Genomic DNA, 26,488 nt, shown 5'->3' with positions numbered 1-26,488 from the left:
GCCACCCTCAGCAGGTGTCTCTGCACCATGCTGGGAACCTGGGAAAGGAAATGGTGCCCATTGGCTCCTTTGTCCCTGGAGAGGCAATGCCACCTCTCTCAGATGCACTCCAAGAAGGGGGAACTGTCCCCCCAGTGCATCTCAGGTGACCCTCAGATCATGACATCTGCCCCCGGGTTACTTGCTGCCTTCTCTCTAGGAGCACTGCAGTGCTCTTAGGGCTCTATACCAGCCATGCTAGGGACCTCTACAACTCTAATATTTGGGCCCTGCTGGTTATAAGATCTCATGAAAATAAATGCCTCTTGTTTCCTAGTCAATGACTATGGAGAAATGTTTTCCTTGTGCAATGCCCTGTATGCTCCTCTCCCTCTCAACACCACCTGAGCTCCTTCCCCTCCACAGCACCCATGATCTGTTTCTCCCCCAAGCCATATCTCCACACCTCTTGCCACCCACAATGTGGTTTCTTCTCTCCCTCTTCTTGTGCAGTTTGTTCTGTCAGCCCTCAGATCGATTTCTTGGGTATTCAGAATGACTTGATATTTATCTAGCTGTGTTCAAAGGTAAGCCCAGGGTCCTCCTACTACTCCAACATTTTAGGTCTTCCTCTTATCTCCATGTATTTTTTAAAAATTTCTCTTTGATATCTTGGTTGACTCATTCATTGTTTAGTAGCAAGTTGTATTATTACACGTTCTCCATGTATTTGTGTTCTTTCTAGGTTTGTTCTTATAATTGATTTCCAGTTTCATACCATTGTGGTTGAGAAGGATGCAAAATATAAAGTCTTCCTGAGTAAGACTTGTTTTGTGGCCTAATGTGTGACCTGTCCTGAAGAATATTGCATGTGTACTTGAAAAAAATGTATATTCTGCCTTTTGTGGATGGAATATTCTGTATATATCTGTTAGGTCCATCTGATCTAATGTGTCATTCAACGATACATTTCCTTATTGATTTTCTGTATGGATGATCAATCCAGTGATGCAAGTGGGGTGATAAAGTACCCTACTATTATTGTGTTACTTTCAATTCTTCCCTTTATATCTATTAATTAATATTTGTTATATGTATTTAGATGCTTCCATGTTGGGTGCATAGATATTTATAATTGGTATATCCTTTTGTTGGATTGTTCCCTTTTTTCTTATGTAATGCCCTTCTTTTTCTCTTGGTATAGTCTTTGTTTTAAAGTCTATTTTGTCTAATTTAATTATTGCTACCCAGCTTTTTTTTTTTTAACTGCACTTGCATGGTAAATGTTTTTCCATCCTTCAGTTTCAATCTGCATTTGTCTTTAGGTTTGAAGTGAGTCTTTGGTAGACAGCAAATAGATGGGTCTTGCTTTTTTTATTCATTCAGTCATCCTAGATCTTTTGATTAGGGCATTTAGTCCATTTACATTCAAAGTAATTATTGATAGGCATGTACTTATTGCCATTTTCTTACTTACTTGTGGTTGTTTTATAAGTACTGAGGCCCATAGAAATTGGATACATCAGGCAAATTAGAAAAGAGGAAATAAAAATTAAATTAATACTTATTATATGCCAGGCAATGCTTTACATACTTTCCTGTAAGAAATATCATTTCCACCATTTCACGGTTGAAAATGGAGGACACACAGCTAATATTTGGAATCTGGGATTTGAACCCAAGCCTGTATGGCACCAAAGCCCATGATCTATGTCTATACTTAAAAGCCAGATATCCCAAATATTGAGCAAGTCCTCTTTCCAGAGCATGATGCTGCCTGTTCCCAAGTCTTTGAGACAAAAATTATATTATCTAGCCCTCATCACTTTTTTCTAGCACAAAAATATACTTTTGTAATCAGCCCTCACCTATTTACTGATTAACATGACTACATTTCATACTCCTGGATAAGGGGTTTGATTCTGAAATGAAAACCTGGGGTATTCCCAGGTCCTGCCCAAATATAAAAAATATCACAAAAATCTACATTTGATACTTTGGTCAAGCCTTCATCAGAGTTGCTAAGAGACTACATGTTCATGTTCCCTTTCAGGGCAAACAAATCAGCTAACATGGAAAGAGGGGGAAGGAAAGAGAACCCCCCAGGCTAAAGACAGGAAAACACTGAGAGTAGAATTAACACTATGAAGAGGAAAGGCAAAAAGAGGCTTTGATCCAAACAAAATAGCAGCAAGTGAAACGAACAGAGGTGAGTGTGAAGAGCAGGCATCCTGAAACAGAGGAGGGGCTGAACAAAACTCTGAAGAAGCAAACGACTGAGCAGACAAAAGGCCCCCAAAATAGTGAAATATGGAACTTTTAAGAAGAAAATCCTAAAGATAAGACAGTGCCCAAAGAATCTGCATACTGCTTTGAAATGCACTTTTACTTTGGAGAAGAGATTCTGGGAAAGCTAAGAGATACTCCAAACGTACTTAATTGCCCTGTTGCATTTCCCCACACATTCCACCAGGTGGAGGTGGGAAGTGGGTCTTGTTTCAAAGAATTCCTTTGACAAAGGATCTGCAAAAACTTACCACTTGGATTATTTAAAGATGGTCTACAAAGTTGTGACTGAGTAAATAAAGTTGGAACCATGAGAGAAAAGTGATAGGAAATAATGAATATGAAGAATCATCTATCATTTATTTATTTAGAGTGAGTGATTGGGAGAGAGGGGCAGTGGGAGAGAAAGAGAGAATCTTAAGCAGGCTCCACACTCAGCATGGAGCCCATTGTGGGGCTTGATCCCATGACCCTGGGATCATAACCTGAGCCCAAATCAAGAGTTGGATGCTCAACTGACTGGGCCACCCAGGCTCCCAAAGGTGAATTTTTAAAGCTGAAAACTGAAATCAAAACCTATTTGTAATGTGGAGAAAAGAAGGGACCCATGGACTGGATCTGTGCCCAGAAAGTAGATAAAGGCAGACCACACAGGACCACAAAGCAATTATTAAGGATGTTAAAGTATATCCTAAGATAGGCAGGAAGAGGCTACTGATCTTAGGGGAATGAGAGGAAGTAATGTATTAATTAGGACTCTATAGATTGCAAATGATACCAGTTCTAAACTCAAACTGGCTTTGACAAAAAAGCAAAAGTATCTGCTGCTTTAACTGAAAAGTCCTGAGATACATCTAAAATGAGATGCCACTTCATTCTGGGCCTGAAATGATGTTATCAGACTTGACCTTTTTCCTATTCTTGGTTCTGCTTCCCTCCATGCAGCCTTCATTTTCAAAACCCCCATGTGGTGGTAAAGGGACAGTCAGTAGTTCCATATCAACAAGTCCAAGAGAAAAAGGTTCTCTCCACAGAAAACACCACACAGCCTTGAATCCATTTTCAATACATCAACATGAAAAAATGATAGACAGGGTATGAAGGTTTTTCTCCACAGGAAATTCAGGGTACCACTATCAAAGCAAGGGGAAAACAGGTGCTGGTGGCCAAACAATGGTGCTTTTCATCACACATTTCCAATAATGTCACATCAGTATAGACAGATGATTCTCTATTTGAAATCACAAATTTATTTATAAACATGCACACATTCAGTTGAACAAAAGCTGGTATAGTTTATAGCCATTTACCTCACACAGTATGAGGCTACTTAAGGTCTTCAAAATTTTCTGACATTGTGAAATACCTTATGGATGTCATCATTTGCTCAGAACCAAATTGTAATTTTGTGATCTTCGTTACTCAAGCAGAGTAAAATCTTCGAAATGATTTTGAGGCATTATTTTATACTTGAAGAGGAACAGTTATGTGAATAAAACAAATGTAATATATGTTTGATACCTATAGTGTGTATCTGTGCAGACAAAGAAGCTGAAAACAAGTAAGTGTGTGGTAAATCAGGAGACCTGGCTCAGATCACAATCATGTTGTTGATTACTTAAGCTATTGATTACTTACAGATTGTTGATTAGGTTCAGCACACGCCTCCACTGCGCAGTGGTAGCAGGGCATACTTCCTGGGCTCACATCTTGCCTCTGCCATTTACTAGCTGTGTGACCTGAAGCAAGTTATTCAACCTCTTCCATATCTGTAAAGCGAGAATAACAATAGTACTGCTTTACGTGGTTACTACAAGGATTAAATGAGTTAAAATTTGTTAACATGCTAAAACAGTGCCTGATGCATAATTTTTTTTTAGTGCTACACATGTACTCGCTCAATGTACTTGACTTTTTTATTTTAGCTTTCTTATTTCAGTTTACTTATCTGAAAAATAAACACAATAATACCTACAGTTTCCCAGTATATTAAATGACATAATAATATGTAGAACTCCTAGCACAGAGCTTTGCATAGAGCAGAAATTCAGTAAATATGGTTATTCTTTCTCCCTTCAAAGACTGAAAGACTATTCTGGTTAACAAATACTGGAATGGAACCAAATTCAATTCCTGTCCAGTAATTTTCTATTTCTGCATTTTTCAATATTTCTCTTTAACCCTCACTTTCACACTCTCTTACCACAGCACACCTAGCAGCATGCACACCCATATACCCACCAATTGGCATACAGGAGATGCTCAGTAAATAGTTGCTAAACAAATAAATGATTATTCAACCCTTCACTTCAATGTACTTTGTCCACCCAGTGGTATCTTTAGATATTTTAAGACAGATTTAGCAAAGTGGACAACTCATGATCCAGACAATTTTTCTCTTTCCGTGTAAAAATTCCATTTATATAAAAATAACAGAGCAGGACTGCAACCAGCTGTCACATCATGTCGACATGTGCAAGCACACGGCCCTGTATGATGAGCATAGTTCTTGAGTTGTGCCATGTTACACTCTGTCAAATGGAATATGCTAGGAAAAGAAGTGTTAGCCCACAACTTTAAAGTTACAAGTAGGTATTTTGCAGATAGAAAAATAAGGGATGTGAAAGATATGTCCTTTAAAAAACATCTTTGCTTTCAAAGTTTTAACCTAAGATAGGACTGATCTTGGTCTAAACCATTATAACAGAAGAAACTTTAGGATGTTTCTCATCTTCTCGATCCTCTTCCATTGTTTCTATTGTCTTGGGCAATAAATTTCAGTATTTGATCAAATAATGGCAGATTCCATGCTATCCCATTCAGGTATCCCCAGTTTATCTATAATGATTTTCCTCTTGTCAGCTCATTTCTTAAACCTTTGCTGAATCTGGTTTCAGTGGTACTATAAACAATCATCATTGCATTGTAAAACTGGAAACTCTCCACTAAAATAGTGTTTTGATCCAGGTTGCCATAGTAATAAGTGTATGCTCCCCTCTTTGGAGGCCTTGTTATATGAAGTATCTGTGATTTGCTCAGAATGGCCCCAGTTCATCTGTCAAAATGGGTTTTTCCTTTTTTAAAATAATGATCTAGAAAATCCCACGGCGGCCACAAATATTTTACAACCATAACGAGGAGCATTGGAGTAGTCAAGCTTTATAAATCTATGCCATTATTACATTAGAATAAATCATGTTTCTTAGGTATATTACATAGGCCTGTGTAAGCCTAATTTGAGGTTTACTATTCAACAAGGGTGCGGTTGTTTATAATGAAAAGAGAATTATTAAGTGTGACTTCAAAAATGCATCATATGTCAGTTCATGTAGAGAGACCCTGGAGCAAAAAAATGGAAATTACTTCTTATTTCTATCAAAATACTGCAAATAGCTATTCAGGTTCAAACTTAGTTACAATTAGAATGTGATGAGCAATGATTTTTTATAACAGCATGAAATTGTACATTCCATTCACGTTTGGGTTCAAATTATTCATTGGTAGGAGGGAGGAAAAAAATGAGAAATCTGGCAAATTTATCAATGTCACCATGAAAAAAAAATATGATGGTACATTATTTGAAATAAAAATGTTCCAGTCAGTTACAGTAATTTGATACAAGAACTATGGTACTTTTTTCCTGCAGGAACGAGAGTAAACAAACACTATATCAACAAACCAGCAATAGAATCCACAAAAAGGTGTAAGATCATTTTTCATCTAAGACAAATGGTTAAGTTGGTTACTTTCTGTAAGTCACTACCAGCTACAGGATTATTTTATGTAATTCACTGCTGGCTACTGCCTCATAATATCTGATGTGGGAATATTAAAAACATCAGTGGGCGAAAGAACAGGAAGAATCCATCTGTATTCAATGAATTCTAATTAAAAAGTAATTACAGCACAATAAGGTAGCTGCCAACTTTATTCCCTCTTCCTGACCACAAACCACACACACAGAGTATTAGTCTTCTGCTATTTGTATCCTGCTAAACAAGCAGAAAGTCAGCCAGGAACCAGACACACATTTCCTTGCATTTTTCAGGTGACTTAGTTTTAAACAACTGCAGCCCCAGAAGACGTTCAGGGGCAGAGGTGGTGCACATCTTCTGTTATAATTGACCTGGGCTTTGAGATTTCTCTGTCATGATGTATCCCAGAATGTTGCATGATGGGAAGACCCTTGTTATTCCTCCACCAGCCGAGCCAAACGGACAAGATCAAGTAGGCCTGGGACTTGGGAAAAAAGGGAAGAAATATTGACAGATAAGTAACCACTCCAGGAAATGACAGGCAGCTGGAGCAGTGGCGGGACTCTCAGGATTCAGATGTAATCCTTTAACCTCATGCTCAAACTCTGTAATCTTTCAATGAGATGGAAGAGAGGAAGGAAAAAAGCAAATTGCTTAATCAAAGCCCTTAATATGTGACCAGGATTAGTAACTAAGTCGGAATGACAACCTGCAGTTATAAAAAGGCTTCATAAAATAGACTCAGTACTAATGAAGTTGTGTCTGCAGAGCTGAGAATAAGGAAGGAAAAGGTAACCTGGCATTTCAGTTGGCACAGATGTCTTTCTCTGTGAGAAGCAGGCATTCACAACTGTTTTCCTGACTACCACAATTTTTCTTTGGCTGACAAAAGAAAGGCCTATAGCCTGCGTTTCTTCTGCTTGGCAAATCTCCCATTTCACCCACATTCTATAAGATCTTCTTTATCTAATAGACAATATAGCAGGTGTCAGTAGGGTTTCTATCTAAAGAAGAAGAATAGGCTTTGGCGTAAGTCATTTGCTGCTGGGGGCACTAAAAGATGTCGGGGTTCTTCTTCAGAAAAGAAGTGCTAACAGGCTAAAGTGGCCCTTGTCAATTCACATTAAAAATGGAAAAAACTAGCACGCTGGATTTATACAGCATCCTAAGAGGCAACCATCCATGTTATGAGTTTTGTGTTAACCTTCAGAAATGGTGGGAAGTGTGCATCAGTTACCCCATTATATGACAGGGCATTCTTGTTATCACCATGATCATAGTTAAGTAGCAAGAGCATTTTTATTGAAAGCAATGTATTTCAGCCATTTTGCCTTCTTTCTCCCTAATACATTAGCAATGTTCCTTGAAGTAAGCAACTAAAAATACTTTATATCACTTGAACAGGCTGGTCCTGGCCGAACCCTTAGAAGAGTAGGTATATGGGGTCTATAATTGGCCCCCCTAATCTATCACTGTATTATGTATTTTCCCAAAATATAGAAGCCTAAAACAATAAATATTTATTATCTTACAGTTCTGAGTGTCAGGAATCCGAGACTGGCTTAGCCAGGATGGTTCTGAAACAGGCCTCTCATGATGCTGCGGTAAAGCTGTCAGCCAGTGCTACATCCCTGGAAGGTTTGATTGGGCTGGAAGATCTGTTTCCAAGAAGACTCACTCACATGGCTGTTGGCTAAAGTCCTTAGTTCCTCATCAATAAGACCTCTTTTCAAGGCTCAGGACATGGCAGTTAGTTTTTCCTAGAGCAGGTGATCTAAGAGAAAGAGTTTCCTTTGTAACCTAACTTTGGCAAGGTGTATGATCACATCTTCTGTGTGCTTTCTCACACAGACTGACCCTGGCATAATGTGGGTGATGACTGCATGAGGAAGTGAACACTAGGAGACAAGACCCATCAGAAGCCAGCTGGAGGCTGGAACAAAAACCTATACTATGAAATAGGCACAAGGCCTGTGGTTATCGTGGCATAAGCTAGGAGGAATGATGTTGGTGAACTGGTTTTGGGGAAAGAACAATATGTGTGTGTGGATGTTTGGCTGGATTCAGAAGGAGCGCTGCGATGTCTACACTAAAATCAGGCCAAAAAATTAAGTCTGATTTTTTATAGAGAGTCTGTAGAACAAAGCTGAGGGCCGTTTTCAAGCTACACTTTGGACATGAACAGTGTTGATTCTGCATCCATATAATCAAGTGTTATTCAGAGTGGGAAAGATTCTTACCCCACTTGGAAGAGTGGAGGACCATGGAGCAGCAACACATGGCTGCAGTGCCCACTGTGTCCACCAGGGAGTCAGAGAGGAGGTTCCTGCAAAGGGTTGGGGCAGCCATGGTGAAGAGATGCTCCTTTAAAAGGTCTACAGAGTGGAGAGAGGTAGAAGACCATGGGCAGTGGGACTCCCCTTAGAGAATAAAAATATTTGGAAGGTCAAAGTGCTGCCGTTATGTAGATGGACACTAATAAATCAGTGAAGTTCATCAACCGTTATGTGTTCTTATTTGAATTTTCAGATAAGTGAGGTTAAATATAATTACAGATTATATTACCATATAATTACAGATACGCAGTACACACTCTGGATAGGCTAAGGTAACTTAAATGTTACAGACCTTGTCCCATCAAAGACTCCCAGGCCACACATGCAGCAACAATTGAGCATACACTCTGGGTTCACTGAATCCTTTTCTGTTCACCTCTTATTTTGTCTTGGGATCCCCCTTTCTAATCCCTAGAGCAGACTTAGTATATTCCCCATCCAGGTAGAGTATCTTCTCAGACATCCTGGAGCATTTTCTTTGAATTGCCTATTTGTGAGCTGCATGAATAGGTCACTAATGGAGGAACCATATTCCATTCTTTTTTGTATCTCCAATACCTAGTAAGCATCTGGCATATAGGAGGCCCTTACTAAATGTTTAAATCTACTTGAATTATGGCTCTACTCCTAACTTGTCACATATCTCCTTCAATGCCAAAGCATAGTCTTAACTTTGAGGATATTCTTACAGATGTCCTAACTATGGACTGACAAAGATGTCATTCATTTCTCCATTTTTCAGTTTGAATACCCAGTATAGGCCAGATATAGACTAGGTGCTGGTTCTGCAGTGATGGGTTCTGGCCCCTTGAACCCAGAGTCTAGTTTATCAAATAAGTATAAATACTTATTTATAGTATTTATAATAAATATATATATATATATATATATATATATATATATATATATATATATATAATATAGAAGAGTGGAAGAACTCTGTGAGACCTTCAACAAAGACAAAGAAAGCATTTTTTAAAAAAAATCATAGTTGAATAATATAATAACTAAAATGAAAAATACAATAGAGAGAATCAACAGATTAGAAGATGCAGAAAAACAGATCAGTGATCTGGAAGACAGGATAATGGATAGCACTGAAGCTGAATAGCAAAAAAAGAAAAAAAAAAGTGAGGGTAGGCTAAAAAATGTCTTGGTCAACATCAAGCACAAACATTCTCTTTATATGGGTCCAAGAAGGAGAACAGAGCAATGGCCAGAAAACTTCCCTAACATAGGGAGGGAAATAGACGTCCAGGTTCAGGAAGCACAGAGTTCCAAACAAGATAAACCCAAGGAGAGCCACACCAAGACACATAATAATTAAAATGTCAAAGATAAAGACACATAATTTTAACAGCTAGCAACAGAAAATAAAGTAGTTAATACAAAGGAAATTCCCTAAGGCTATTAGCTGATTTTTCAGCAGAAAATTTTCAAGCTAGAAGCAGGATATATTTGAAGTGCTGAAAGGAAAAAAAACCTGTAACAGACAATACTCTACCTAGCAAGGTTATCATTCAGAATTTAAGAAGAGAGAGTTTCCCAAACAGAAGTTAATCACCACTAAACCAGCCTTACAAGAAACATTAAAAGGACTTATTTTAATACAAAAAAAGAAAGCCATAATTAGATGTAAGAAAATTAATTATGAATAAAAAGATGTAAAATATGACAACATATACAAACAACATGGAGGAAGGAGTAGTCTTTGTTTTAGAATATGTTGGATCTTAAATAATCATCAACTTAATATAGATTGCTATATACTTAGGATGTTGTATATGAACTTTATGGTAACCACAAACCCAAAACCTATAATAGATACAGAATAAAGAAAGCCAAAGTTAACACTAGAGAAAGTCATCAATCATGAAGGAACGGAGAACTACAAAAACAACTAGAAAACAGTTAACAAAATGGGAAGAAGTATATACCTATCAACAATTACTTTAAATGTAAATGATCTAAATGCTCCAATCAAAAGACACAGGTAGGGGAATGTATAAAAAAACATGATCCATCTATATTTTGTCAGCAAGAGATTCACTTCTACCTAGATACATATGTAGACTAAAAGTCAAGGAATGGAAAAAGATACTCCATGCAAATCAATGTGGAAAAAAAAGCCAGGGGTGCAATGCTTATAACAAAGACTATATATAGCAAGAGACCAAGAAGGGCATTACATAAATATAATTGTAAATGTCTATACACCCAACATGAGAGCACCTAAATCCATAAAGCAAATATTAACAGACATAAAGGGAGAAATTGACAGTAATAAAATAAGAGTAGGAAACTTTAATACCCCACTTACAACAATGGATAGATCTTCCAAACATAAAATTAATAAGGAAACAGTGGCTTGGAATAACACATTAAACCAGATGGGCTTAACACATATATACAGAATATTCCATCCAAAAACATTCTTTTCAAATGCATATGGAATGTTCTCCAGGATAGGTCATGTTAGGTCACAAACCAAGTATCAATAAATTAATTAAGAAGACTTAAATCCTATCATGCATCTTTTCAGACCACAACAGTATGAAACTAGAAATCAGTTCCAAGAAAAAAACTGGAAAAAACACACACAAATGTGTTTTGTAGAATGTAAATAACATGATACTAAACAACTGAAGGATCAACCAAGAAATGAAAGGAGAAATAAAAAAAATACATGGAGACAAATCAAAATGGAAACACAACAGTCCAAAATCTTTGCGACACAGTGAAAGCAGTTATAACAGGGAAATACATAATGATATAGGCCTACCTCAGGAAACAAGCAAGAGTTCAGATAAACAATATAATTTCACACATAAAGGAACTAGAAAAAGAAGAAAGAACAAAGCCCAAAAGGAGTAAAAGGAAGGAAATAATAAGATCAGAGCCAATATAAAAGGCATACAGTCTTAATAAAACCAGGAGCCGGTTCTTTGAAAATATAAATAAAAATTGCCAAACTTTTAGCCAAATTCATCAAGAAGAGAGAGAACCCAAATAAATCAAAAATAACAGAAGAGAAGTAACAACTGACACCACAGAAATACAAAGGAATGTAAGAGAATACTATGAAAAATCACATGCCAACAGATTGGACAACCTAGAAGAAATGGATAAATTCCTTGAAGTATATAACCTTGCAAAACAGAATAAGGAAGAAATAGCAAATCTAAACAGAGAAGTTATTAGTAATTAAATGAATTGGTAATCAAAAAAATCTACCAAAATAAATAAATAAAAGTCCAGGTGAATTCTACCAAATACATGAAAAAGAGTTAATACCTATTTTCCTCAAACTATTCCAAAGTATAAAAGGAAGAAAAGCCTCCAAATACATTCTATGAAGCCAACATTATTCTGATACCAAAACCAAAGACACCACACACACAGAAAATTATATGCCAATAACCTTGATCAACATAGATGCAAAGTCCTCAACAAATCATTATCAGGCTGATTAGACAACATATTAAAAGGATCATTCACCACAATCAAGTGAGATTTATTCTGAGGATACAAGGATAGTTCAATATTCCCAAATCAATCAATAGGATACACAACATTAATGAAATAAAAGATAAAAATCATATCTAAGTAGATGCAGAAAAAGCATGTGACACAACTTAGCATCCATTCATGATAAACAAAGTAGGTTTAGAGGAAACATACCTCTCAACATATTAAAGGCCATATATGAAAAATCCACAGCTAACATCGTACTCAATGGTAAAAAACTGAGAGCTTTTCCCCTAAGGTCAGGTACAAAACAAGGATGTCCAGTATCACCACTTTCATTCAACAAAATACTGGAAGTCTTAGCCATAGCAATCAGATAAGAAAAAGAAATAAAAGGCATCCAAATTGGCAGGGAAGAAGCAAAACTTTCACTGTTTGCACATGACATACTATATATAGAAAACCCTAAGGACTCCACCAAAAAGCTATTAAAAGTAATAAAGTCAGTAACATTGCAAGATACAAAGTTAATAGCCAGAAATTGGTTGTATTTGTATACACAAATAAAGTAGTAGAAAGAGAAATTAAAAAAAAATTCACCTATATCAAAAAGAACAAAATACCTAGGAATAAACTTAACCAAGGAAGTAAAAGACCTGCGCTCTGAAAACTCTAATACATTGATAATACATATTTCATGCTCATAGATCGGGAGAATATTAAAATGCCCACACTACCCAAAGCAATCTACATATTTAATGTAATCCCTATCAAAATAACATTTTCCACAGAATTAAACAAATACTACTAAAATGTGTATGGAACCACAAAAGACCCCAAATAGCCAAAGCAATCTTGAAAAAGAACAAAGTTGGAGGCATCACAATCCCAGATTTCAAGGTATACTACAAAGCTGCAGTAATCAAAACAGTATGGTTCTGGCACATAAACAGACACATAAATCAACAGAACAAAGAACCCGAAATATAAACCTATGCTTTTACGGTCAATTAATCCATGACAAAGGAGGCAAGAATATACTATGAGGAAAAGACAGTCTCCTCAATAAATGGTGTTGGGAAAACTGGAAAGCTACGTGCAAAAGAATGAAACTGGACCACTTTCTTATACCATACACAAAAATGAACCCAAAATAGATTAAAGACCGAAATGTGAGACCGGAAACTAAAACTCCTACAAGAAAGCACAGTAATTTCTACAGCGAATGTCAAACATGTCTCTAGAAATGTCTCCTAAGACAAGTGAAACAAAAACAAACTATTGGGACTACACCAGCATAAAAAGCTTTTGCACAGTGAAGGAAGCTGTCAGCAAAACAAAAAAGGAACCTAGTGAATGGGAGAAGATATTTGCAAATGATATATCTGATAAGGGGTTAATATCCAAAATATATAAAGAATAATCATAATCATAATCATAATTTGATCAAAATAATGGGCAGAGGACCTGAATATTTTTTCAAAGAATACATACGGATGACCAACAGACATATGAAAAGCTCAATATCTCTAATCATCAGGGAAATGAAAATCAAAACCACAATGAGGTATATCGTCTTATACCTGTTAGAATGGCTAGAATAAAAAAGACCAGAAATAATAAGGGTTGGCAAGGATGTAGAGAAAATGGAACCATCATGCATTGTTAGTGGGAATGTAAATTGGTACTGCCACTATGGAAAACAGTATGGAGGTTTCTCCAAAAATGAGAAATACCTTATGATTCCACTACTGTGTATTTATCTGAAGAAAATGAAAACACTAATCCTGAAGATACATGCACCCCTATGTTTATTGTAGCATTATTTACAATAGACAAGATATGGAACCAACCCAAGTGTTATGAATGGATAAGGAAGATGTGTGTATATATATATAAAGCAAAACTTTATATATATATATAGACCATATATATAAAATAGACCATCAGTCATAAAAAAGAATGAGATCTTGCCATTTGCAGCAACACAGATGGATCTAGAGAGTGTTATGCTTAGTGAAATACACCAGAAAAATAAAAATATATGATTTAACTTATATGTGGCATCTAAAAAACAGAACAAATGATTAAAGAAAAAGCAGAATGAGACTGTTATAGAGAACTGATGGTTATGGGGGATGGGCGAAAGGGATGAAGGGGAGTGGGAGACACAGACTTCAAGTTATGGGATGAATAGGTCATGGGAATAAAAGGTAAAGCATAGGGAATATAGCCAATGTTGTTGTAATACTGTTGTATGGTGATATGGTAGCTACACTTATGGTGAGCACAGCATAACATGGAGTCAATCACATTGTTGTGCACCTGAAACTAATGGAACATTGTGCATCAACTATACTCAAATAAAAGAAAAGGAGCCAAAAAAAAATGTATTTTAAAATATTGAAAAACACAAAGTAAAACATCTAAAATCCTACCACTTGAAGATTAATCAAAGAAAGAAAAAGGCCTCAGCCCTTCTAGTTCTGCCCTCCATTGTTCATAGCTTGGCTAAATTCATCAAAAGGTAAAGGCAACTGAAAATATTAATGAGTTAATAATGAAAAGGAATAGGTGACATGGCGTTGGTTGACATATTTGTGTGTATGCGTATTTCTTCTGTCATAAATACACAGAGAGGTACAATTTTAAAGTTGACGGATTTAAATCATGACTTAAACTGCATGTGACCCAACATTAAAAATGGAAACTGGCTTTCAAAATAAAACTTCATTTTCTGATTTTGTTCTTCCATTTCTTCTTTCACCTAAAGGCTAAATACAGCTGAGGGTTTTCAAATTTGGGGAGTGTCTTCCATGCATTTTTAGCTTCAAGGTAAAACAAGATAGGGTATGCCTGGAAGTGAGTGCCTACTTGTGGAGAGGTGGCAATAGAAAATTCACCCCCAGGATTCATGAATAATCTCCAAGAGTGCTCTCAGAGCAGTTACTTGCTATTTCTTCCCATAAACCCCTTCCTCCTCCTGTCTTCCTCATTTCAGGAAATGGCACCTTCCATGCAGGTGCACAGTCCAAGAACATAGGAGTCATCCTTGATTTCTCTCTTTTCCCCCCACACTCTCCACATCCAGCCCATTAGCAAGTCCTTAGGATGCTGCCTCCACTACCACTATCCTTATATACTGCCAGAGATACTGTAATAGTCCCCCTGCTTCCTCTTATTAGCTATAATTCTTTTACACATAGCACCTAGAGTGGCTTATTTATTAAATATGAATCCAATATTGTCATTCCTCTGCTTAAAGCCCTCCAATGGCTTCCCATCACATTAAGCAAATACTCCAACCTCCTTACTCTGGCTACAAAACCCTCGCTGACCAACCCTGACTACCTCTTCTATACCCTCCTCTTGCCCTCTCCCAGCCACTCTGGACTTTGGTCTGGTCCTCACCAGACCCACCTGCTAGTGCCCACCTGGGAGCTTCTGCATGAATGGCACCCTCTGCCTCAGTTTCCTTCACACTCACTGCATGTCTGTGTCCTCCTTTTGATTCACAGCTTAGCTTATGTATCACTTCACAGAGAATTTCCCTTGACGGCCTCATCTAAAGTCTTTACTCTGCATTCCCTCACCTTATTTTGATTCCCTGTGTAGCTCTTATATACTGATTTCTTTCATTTCCTCTCTCTCTTCATTTCTTGTCTGTAACCCCCACCAGAATGCAAGATTCCCTTGTCAACCCCTGAATCTTCAGCTTCTAGAAAAAAAAGCCGTACACAGTCAATGTCCAATACATATTTGTTGAAGAAATGAGAGTGTGAATGATTAGTGTACCAGATAGGGCACATCTACTACATTGACTTTTGCTTGTACCCAAACCCTCCTGGTCCTGACTGGATAATGTTAGGCTTTGCATGTCGTGGTAATGAGCCCAGCTCTGAGGTCTTGGAGCCACTGAATAAAAAGCCTAACTCTCGGGGCAGATTTGTGAACATGTGTGAAATCAAGCATGAAAAAGAAACCAAGACTTTCTTACATGGGTCTAATTTGTAAAGATAACTGCTAAGAAACTAGAATAGGTTGGAAGGAAACATCAGGATCAGACAATTCCCCATTTGGTCTCAACACCATTAGCTCTCTGTTAAAATGCCATCACTGATAGAGGCAGCCAGAGCCAGAAAATTCGGGCTCAACTTTTATAAATTAACACTGTGAGTGCCCTGTGTTCTTGTGGTGGTTATGAACTGTACTGGTATTGGCCAAATTTGGTAACAAATTTGATGACAGGTGAGAGGGATGAATGAACCCTTCCTTTGTTACTGAAGTCACTGTCCTGAACAAAACTCCAATATGATTCCTATTGAGTCAAATATTTTAGTCAGCAGGTTATTAAGTACCTACCATGTTGCAACCGTTTTCCTAGGCATTTGGACAAAAATATCATTTGATTCTCACCCTATCCCCACAAGTTTACCCATTCTACAGATGCACTGACTTCATCCCAGAGTGGTCAAGTCACTTCTCAAGGTCACGTGGAAGTTGGGACCCTGGAGTTGGATGGGGTTGGAACCTGGACTTAGCTATTAAGCTCTCACTTCCCTTGCTTGCCCCAACCTTCTGGTCATAATTTGACATGTTGTTTAGACCTGCCAGTAGGATTATAATTCTTGATGTAAACTACTCATTTTGCATTATGATGCGGACAGCAACTTCTAGAGCATCCAGTCATTGGAGAGCAGCCTCAAGAGACCAATTACCTCTAGGGACAATGATGTTTAAGAATTTTTGGATACACAAAACTGAAGACCATATTTCATGAACGCCCTGCAAGGGAGCCCCAGGTGCTCGGCTCTAGTGGCTTCCCACCCTCCTGAAGTGACATTATTTTTGTACCTGCACTATAGGTTTCATTGCAGGGGGAAGGCGGTGGTATGGGCGGATTAGCAGTCAGTGAATGTGTGCTCATGTGGAGTAAACTTCACTCATATTTCCCATGTAAATCAGTCTCACAGTTAAAAACAAAACAAAAAAAAAAAGAGATGAGGGATTTTAGTGAATATTTTAAAAAATAATGCTTTCAGGGTTGCCTGGGTGGCTCAGTTGGTTAAGCATCCAACTTCGGCTCACGTCATGAGCTCATGGTTAGTGGGTTTGTGCCCCACATCAGGCTCCGTGCTGACAGCTCAGAGGCTGGAGCCTGCTTCAGATTCTGTGTCCCTCTCTCTCTCCCCCTCCTCCACTCATGCTGCTCTCAAAAATAAACGGACATTTAAAAAGCTTTTTAAATAAAGCTTTCAAAATGCTATTTTCAGCATCTCTCTTGTGAGACTGAAGTAGTGCCATTTCACACGGGTGACGGCAGTGGTGGGGAAGGTGCAGAGAGAGCCCTGTGACTTAGGCAGCTGGCACTGTGATAGGAACAATGGACAAGAGACTGAGATGATCAAGCATTGATCAGGCTCCACCTTCCCCTGGGCCCCCCACACCCACAGACTCTCCCAGAGAGTTACCGAAGAAAAAGATTTGAGTGTTAAGTCTTTTTAAAGCTATTAATTTTACACTGTATCAACTCCTGTTCTACCTGGCCCTCTGGCAGCTGGCTAAAACTGCATTTTAAAAAGTACACATTCCCCACAACTGCAGAGGAAACCATTTGAAAACAAAGACCTGTCAGCTTACAAACTATAGAGACAACAATCTTCTCTTCACAGTTGCAGAAATACTAATTATCTCACAGGCAGTTTTACAGTTCAAACACTGATAATAAATCATACTTTTAAATAATAGTAACCATGTAGAGAGGATTTTAATGGTAGAAAATATCATTAAATGAGAGAACTTTATTTGAGCACTGCAAAAATGATTAAGACTTTTTTACACGAGTCACCAAGCACTGTATTCACTAAACTATTTTAATAGCAAAAAGACCTATCTTTTACTTTTTTTGCTAAAATTTTCATCATTCATTCACCTAAAATGGCCAAGTTCTATATAGAATTGTTTTAAAAGGTGATTCAGTTCAACAAAAGTATATTAAAGTTACTGTGAGGTACTTAGATACAGTATTTGATAATAATAGCATTTTTTTTTCCCCTGGAATTTCATTAGCTCCATCTTCTATTTTTAAAAATACTTTTAGAGTAGGAATCAAGCCATGGATTCTGGTGGCCTCAGAAAGGGGGCCAATTTGACTGTCAGTAGAGTGCAGATACGTGACCCTGATCTCACCAACATTTCCCTCCAAAAACAAAATGTTCACAGGAACTATATTTGTAAACAGAATCACTTTGAGTTGCTCACAGACTACCACAAAATCTATTTGCTGACCCCTAGCATTTCCCAGAGCATGCAGGAAACACCAAGACAGGACACAGGAAAAATGACCCAAGAAATTACTAAAGACCTTGCTCCTTGTTGGGAGTCCAAGGCCCGGCTCCTTTTGGTCTTCCCCAAGCCAGTTACAGAAATCAAAGAATTATTTTAAACAGAGCCATGCAGAAAGAAAAAATAAGCAAGTTACTGATTGAGTGGAGTGGAAATTAACAATGCAAAATGGTTTTTAAAACTAGTGTGAGGAATAAACCTTAAACAGGGTGTTTCTGTTGCAGACAAACTTGCTTAAGTGTTAGCATTTAAATGCTCACACCTCAGCTTTGAACTTAACACTCCATTAAGGGGCTGAGGGAGCTCACACCTCTGTCTGTGGGGCCTTTCACTCTTGTTACAGCCCAAGGAAGAGAACCAGAGGAGAGAAGGAGGAAAGGGCGGAGCAGCCACAAAGGGAGCAATGGCAAGGTTGTCTATGGAAAATGTGAGGATCCTGGTTAATGCCTGCTGTCCTGGTGCAGTTATTAACAGCATCTGCTTTCACTCCCCAGAGTATCCTCCTGATTTGGATAATAAATTGTATGGTCACCCAAATAGGGTATAGAATGTCCAAAGCAATAATGGCAAGGCAAAAGTCTTTTATATATGTAGGAAAAATGGAAATTGCAACATTTGTTCCTTGGATGGTGTGCTGTGGTTCAGGCATTTCTATGTCATTTTCACATGCTAAGTGTTCCTGACTGCATAGTAGCATCAAAGAGTTAAAGAATCCCACAGGGGGATCCTAGAAGTTATGTGGTTGTCATTTCGCAAATGAGAAACTGAGGCTTAAAAAGATTGACTTGCCTAAGGCCACACTGCCAGTTAATGGAGAAGCTGGGAATAGGATTTCAGTCTTCTAACTGTAAATTATACATTTTCAGTGTATTAAATATTTTTTAGGAATGTAAATAGTGTTCTCAAATGAAGGAATACAGTTATGATAAATTATACAGACTCCCTTTTCAAGGTCCCAGGGCTCAGAGATCATCAGTAGGAGGGGTTGGGGGATACGGAGGACCAGCACTAGCTCCGGAGTAGGGGTAGGTTCTGTTGTTCACTAATGATCTCAGCTGAGGAGCAGACCAAGCATTCTCTTGGAAGGAGCAAAAGCCAGGCATCAAATTGGCTTCTGGTTTAGCACTTTAATAGCTGATTGATCCTAGTCAAAGTTACTGAATGTCTTTAAAACTTCCATCTCCTTGGGGCGTCTAGGTGGCTCAGTCGGTTAAGTGTCCGACTTCGGCTCAGGTCATGATCTTCAGGTTTATGGGTTTGAGCCCCACGTCAGGCTCTGTGCTGACAGCTCAGAGCCTGGAGCCTGCTTCAGATTTTCTCTCTCTCAAAAGTAAATAAATTAAAAAATTTGTGAAGGTAAAATAAGACTGTATATGAAAGTGTGAGGCCAATGCCTGGCCCACAGTTACACATTTAGAAATGTTCACTATCGTCTTTCTCCATCCTCTCCATCATCATCATCATGATCAGCAACAGCAACGCTTTCCCTTCTCCACTCCTAGCCTGGTATGCTTTGAACAGTCAGCTGATTGCAGAATTCAGCTCACCTCTTTTCTCTTTTGGAAAGCTCTTCCTTAACTTCATCTAGTTCCACAGAGACAGAAATTGTTGCTTTTTAACAGATCAGGACACAGGCTAATATTAAATCATTTGTTCATGATCACACAACCAGTAAGGGGTGGGAGCAGAATTTAAACCTAAGTTCTCTTATCTTTTCCACTTGTCAGTCTCTGGTAAGAAACTGTAGGGTGGAGTGCTGAGATCAAACAGTGAGGAGGTGGAGAGGCAGCTGCGAGCTGGCCCTGCCTAAAGGGTATGTGTGTCAGGAAGGTGACATGAGGCCAACCACTCTCCTGTACCATTCTACAAGTGTTACCCTCATACAATCAAGATTTTTTTCTCGGCATAATCAAAGGATATGAGCTTAAAATCTGGAGAAATGGAAGAGATGCTATTTGTCTCCCCAACAGAAAACCTCTGAATAAGACCCAGAAAAGAAAGTCAAGATGAGACAGAAGCACCAGGGCCCCTGAGATAAGTCTGTACACTGAGACATGACCCAACCAAGCAAGAAGACACAGGCACTAAGGAGATGCTGGGCACTCTGTGCATTTCAGACCCTTCAGTCACGTGGAAACCAACGCAGGAACTCAATTTCTCTGTGGTTCATGCTTCCTTGTCCCTTCTTGGGATATTCGGCACTAATTTGGTCACCATTAGGACCCTTCCTGTGAAATGATCCTTTGTATCATCACAATTAGTAGATTTGGAGTGATTTCCAATCACACAATTAGGACTTCCAGTAAGGAGCAGAGAAATTCTACTTATAAAAGCTAATTAGTAAGACACAAGCCAAACAGAGGCCAAACAGAGATCCTTCTCTATTCACACACCTCAGAACACTCACAATGAATAGACCAAGGGTCCTCACATTTCCTGGGACTTCCCAGGGGTTCTCTGGTTATGTCTCCGTGTGACTAGACAGTAACTTCCAACAGTTTGGCAATTGAAGTACATGTTTTGGAGCCAAACAAACCTGAGGTTGAATTTTGTCCCTACCCCTTCCACCTTGGGATGACAGGTCGCTAAGCCATCATTTTGTACATGTAAAGTGGTGGTGATAATTCTAAGCTTGTAATGTATGCAATATACTTAGCTCTGTCTTGGCACATAATCAATGCCCAGTAAATGGCTGCCATCCTCTTCTGCTTACATTCTTGCTGAGAAGTCTTCCAGCTTTGGTAGAAGGACACACCTCCCCATGACTCTCCTACCCCCTTCAGTCACTTCCCTCTTTGGGGTGTATCTGGCTCACCTGTGGCTTTAGGATTAGGTGAACACATAAGGTAACATTCTCTTCCTACTTGTTTGAGGGTCCTTTCCTTGACTATACCCTGATTATTAATTGTATCAGGTAACTCATGAAAACTATTCATCAAATCTTCAGATTACACCAAGCCAGGCTAAATGGCAAACACATTTAAGTAAAGACTTTGAGCCAAAAACTCCATAGGTTTTCAAAATTAATATAATCTAAAATAGAACATGATCGAGACAAGTATAAGGTCCTTCATTTGAGTCCAAACAAATCCCAGATGCATGAAGATCAGCTGAGGAAAACAAACAAAACAATCTTAGACTTTTTAAAAAAAGTTTATTTATTTTGAGAGAGATAGGAAGGGAGGGGCAGAGAGAGAGGGATAGAGAGAGATCCCAAGCAGGCTCTACACTGTCAGTGCAGAGCCCGATGCGGGGCTTGAACTCACAAACTGTTAGATCATGACCTGTGTTGAAATCAAGAGTTGGACACTTAACCGACTGAGCCACCCAGATGCCCCTACAACCTTAGACTTCTTATTTGAAATTAACCTTAATTTAGTTCATACTGTAATGTTGCTACCAAAAGAATAGATGTAAATTTGCCTAACATATATGGCTTGTAGCCTAGAATGAGGGCCATGGTCCATTCAGTGTTGCTTCATTGGCAAGACCACCAGATCTGGTACAAGGTGACAGATTTCAGCATTTTATCCTCATTTCATGAATAAAAAGATGTAGTAAATTCTGTAACACTAGGGTTGTTCAGGTCTCAGCTAAATGAAGACTTGATTGGGGCATTCACTGCTAAGGAAACTCAAGTATCAGATGGATGTTTAGATCAGATGCCTTTAAGGTCCCTTTCAACCAGAAGGCATGATTCTGGTAATTTGCTGTCTCTTAAGGCCAAGAACCTTCTTATCAGAACACACATTTGATCCCTTTTTAATTTCTCCAGGAAGTGAGCAAATAGATAAAAAGAGTCCAAGGTCACAGATTTAGGTTTCTTTGTTAGAGTAACAAGCTTCCCTGGGTCTGACTAGTCTCATTACCCCCAAGTTCAGTTCTTTCTCAAAGAAAATTGTTTTCCAAAAGGAGGTGCTTTCTAGACCCTGCAGACATCTTAGTCATTTCCTCCTCTGGGCCTGTGTTCAGCTGCCCCTGTCCTTCTGAACACTCCAGCATCCTCTCAGTACCAGTCCATCATCTCTTTCAAAACCTGGCTTCATGCTGGCCTCCTCTAAGAGAACTTCCTGGTTTCCTATATTCTTCTAAGCTTCTCAAGGACTCTCTCTGTAGTACACCCACACTTGCTTACATATCGCCTATGAATCATTCTCCAGTTGTTTTATGTTTCTGTGACTCTCCAACTGAGCTCTAAACTCCTAAAGGGCAGTGAACTTCTGTCAATGGAGATAAAAAGGAGAAGAGCTCTGGATTTTCCTAATGATCACAAAACACTGGGCACAAAGCAACCACTGGGGGCCTAAGACCCATCAAACAGCAGTGAAATTCCACTAGGATTAAGGTTAGATGGGGCAATCCAAGTTTCAGAAGATCAGAGACATTCACATTCTGTTCTGAGTAGTTCAACAGTCCTTCCAAATCACCAGGACTGCAGACATAAAAGTTTCATCTAGCCACTAGCTCTAGCTGAACATATCACAGGTTACTTAAAGTGCAATTTATTTTTAATAGAAAAATTGATTCTGGAATGAAACATGAAGTAGTCCTTTTTTTTTTTTTTTTTTTTTTTTTGTAGTAGACTAACCTTTTAAAGAATAGCATTCTTGCCCTAGAGAGGGGCATAAAAGTTTAAAAGGTTATTTTCCACATTACACATAACCCGCATGCTCACCTTTCCTATCTCTTTGCTGGATATGTGCTCGGGGTGCCTGTGGTGCTAACTCCCTGAAAATATCGGCTCCATTAATACATGATTTACTTCTCTTTACTTGGTGAAGTACAGAGCCTATCTTTCAAAGGAATTTCAAGTTTTTGTAATTCATTACCTACTCCATGAAACATGATGACATGGAATTTTCCCTTCAAAACTAGAATGAGCACAGTAAGTTCACTGCTGAAGAGAGGTCTCTCCTGACCTACCCAGAGGAGTTGGTTGCTCCCTGATGAGAGTTCCTATGGCATTTTTAACTTCTTACTCTCCTTAAAATTATCATGGCTGATCATAAGTATTTTTTTACATGTCTGTCTCATCTACTGCAACTGCCAGTTCCAAGAGAACAAAAATTCTGTCCTAGCCATCTATTTGTAACCTCATATTGTGGGTGCTGTGGTGTGCCATCCAGTTCCCTCTCACAACAAGGCTCCCATTTCTCTAGCTTTTGGGATTGCTGTCTGCTGTCAGCTCACAGCTGAGTCTCTTTTCTGGAAATGCACACAGCTGAACAAAGCTGCCCTGCTTAAGCATTCTCCTTTATCCAATAACTGGTCAATGTGAACACACAAAGGCCCAGCCTTACTGCCTCAGTTTAGGATAACTCTGAAGGTTTTCCCTGCCCCTGGTCTCTGTGCTATCAGCCAAGTCCTCATTTGCAACTGCATCACAGCTCAAATTCTCTCCAGCAATCCTGCCTACCTCTGCTTTCCTTATTCCCTTATAGATATTCCTGGAAGCCCTCCCCCCAAATTTCTTGCACACAAGTCTCCACCTCAGAGTCTATTTCCCAGAGAACCACATTTAAAGACACCCAAGCCCCAGCAGTGTTTATTGCACAGTAGATATTCCCTTAATAGTTGGTCAGAGAATGAATGAATGAAGTACACAGGAAATTAACAATAACATTACAATATACGTTATGTAATATACTTTACAACATTTCATTCCCACTGCTCTCTCTGCCCCATCCTGTGTAAGGTCTGATCCTTAACAGTTAATGTAGACAATATTCACTGAGCTTCTGTGTGCTAAGTGCTAGTGAGTCAGAGACAATTCAGTCTCTCCTTGACTATCAGCACCCATGGCTGGAAGGATGTTGCCTCACATGCAGCACAGCCAGGTTTTATGTTCCTTGCAGATGAAAATACTGTAGTAGTGATTCCATTTACATCTGGAATATAGAATTGCATCCCTAAGCATTTTATATTTACTACTAACTTTTCCTGGGGAGCATCACATGGATACTTTGAGAATCTGAGAATGGAATGACTATGATTCCTTTACCTTTGAAATGGATAACTGATTCCTAGTTTTCTTTTTAGAAAATGATAGGAAGGGGAGAGGCCAACAGAATATCCTAAGAATGAAGACTGTATTTAGCACATGGAAGGGCAGAGTAAGCTATTCAATAACTTCCAGGGAAAACATGGTCTGATTAAAGTTGGGAGCTAGAAAAATCCAAAAATCCAAATGTTATAGTCAAGAATTCCTATATGCAGATAAAAGAGCATTTTTGAGTCAAAGCAGGCAATTCAGTTTCCAAAACTTTAACGAAGGCATAATTCAGCATGAAAGAAAGTCATAGCCTCGCCAGTGGTGTTAACATATGTGAAGCAAAAATATGGAGATAGAAGGGGGAAAAGTCTGTGTTGAAGCCAGAAAAAGGGGAGCCACAAAAGAGCTATCAATGAAGGAAGGCCTAGTGAAAATCCAGAATTCTCACACCTACCCAGCAGTATTAAGAAGACCATCTTCTGCCACAGGTGTTTATAGAGGTCAAATATGGAGCCTGTACTTCTACCCCTACCTGGTAATAATGAGTGTCCGTTGTTCCCTGAAGTTTTAAATTTGAATTACTTTTGGCACATGATTTGTGTACATTAGACTTTAGACTTCTTTTACTCTGCCAGAATGGTGTCATAAGGAGACTAAAACAGTTTTAAGTAAGATCCACAATCTCATAACAATAAAAATGTCTAAGTTTCTATTAAAAATCTCATATCAAGACCCATAAAGACATGAAACTGAATGAGAAAGACAATCAATGGATGCCAACACCAGGATGAAAGAGATTTTAGAATTACCTGACAAATCGGGGCGCATGGGTGGCTCGGTCGGTTAAGCGTCCGACTTCGGCTCAGGTCATGATCTCACGGTCCGTGAGTTCGAGCCCCGCGTCGGGCTTTGTGCTGACAGCTCAGAGCCTGGAGCCTGTTTCAGATTGTGTCTCCCTCTCTCTGTGACCCTCCCCCGTTCATGCTCTGTCTCTCTCTGTCTCAAAAATAAATAAACGTTAAAAAAAAAATTAAAAAAAAAAAAAGAATTACCTGACAAAGATTTTAAAGCACACATAATAAAATTTTCAGTGAACAATTATGAACACATGTGAAACAAATGAAAGTCTCAGAAAAAAAATGGAATGCCTCACTAAAGAAACAGAATATACATGAAGAACTAGTACAATAACTGAAACTTAGAACTCAATAAATGGGGTTAACAGCAGGATGGAGAGGAGAGAGAAAAGAATCAGTGCACTGGAAGACAGAACAATAGAAATTACCCAATCTCTACAACAGAGAGAAAATAGATGGAAAACAAATTAATAGAGTCTTAGGGACATGTTAAACAATAACAAAAGATCTAATATTTGGGTCATCAGTGTTGCAAAAGTAGAAGAGACAGCAGGGCTGAATAAGTATTCAATAATGATTGAAAACTTCCAAAATTTGTCAAAAGACATAAACCTACAGATTTAAGAAGCAAAATAATTCCCAAACAAGATAAATCCAAGGGAATCTATAAGACACATCATAATCAACTTTCTAAAAACTAAAGACAAAGCAAACTCTTGAAAGTGTTTAGCAATATGTGAGGGAATAGCAATGTGAATGACAGCAGATTCTTATGTGAAAGCATGAAGGCGAGAAGAAAGTGGTGTGACATTTTTCAAGTGTTTAAAGAAAAGAAACCAGGTGATCAAGATGGCAGAGCAGCATGGAGACCCTCAGCTTGTCTCATCCCTGAAACACAGCTAGATCAACACCAAACCATTTTGCACACACAAAGTGATCTGAGGATTAACACAATAATCTGCCTAAATTGAGCCACAGAACTTGGAAGGTACATGGTGTGGAGAGGTGAAGTGGGGGAGAGAAAAGCCACAGAGGGTAGGGAGCTGTTTTTGCAGAGAAAGGACAGAGAAAGGGGGAGAGTACAGCACATCAGGAGAGTACAGGAAAAACAGCCCTCCAAAAGTAGCTGGAGAGAAAGAAAGAGAAAGAGTGAAAACACTTACAGGGGACTGGACAAGAAATCTGTTCCCCAAAACCACTGACAAGAAGAAAGGAGAGGGTTTAAATACCATCAGGATTCTATAAACAGTGGAGCACAGAGTCTGAAGTTCTGGAGTTCAGTACCTGGCAGTGCTCTGGTGAGGAAGCAGGGTGAATCCCCAGGAGCAGGCAGCAGGGTCTGAGGGGTCTGTGTGCCACACAAGGAGAAGTGGTTCCCCTGCTTGAAGAGTATATGGTAGAGGCCTTATGGCCTCCCCATAGGCAAAGGTCTCAGCAGACTCTGGAGAGCAGCCACATTTGCTGGTATTG

At 38.7% G+C, this 26,488-nt stretch overlaps 1 long non-coding RNA gene across 3 annotated transcripts in view; it reads right to left on the bottom strand.

The window, feature by feature from the left end:
- LOC122241513 overlaps window positions 1–26,488 on the bottom strand; it is a 166,085-nt gene that overhangs the window by 13,937 nt on the left and 125,660 nt on the right. For 2 of the 3 annotated variants that reach the window (XR_006221683.1, XR_006221685.1), the window contains one exon: window positions 3,904–4,034. This is a non-coding gene — a long non-coding RNA (uncharacterized LOC122241513). Of the gene's footprint in view, window positions 1–3,903; window positions 4,035–26,302; window positions 26,478–26,488 lie in introns of those variants that run through there. The other variant, XR_006221684.1, reaches the window with a different exon arrangement.

This window comes from Panthera tigris, chromosome C1, assembly GCF_018350195.1.
Source record: "Panthera tigris isolate Pti1 chromosome C1, P.tigris_Pti1_mat1.1, whole genome shotgun sequence".
In the NCBI taxonomy this organism is placed as follows: Eukaryota; Metazoa; Chordata; class Mammalia; order Carnivora; family Felidae; genus Panthera; species Panthera tigris.
This window is presented reverse-complemented; position numbering and strand designations above follow the sequence as displayed.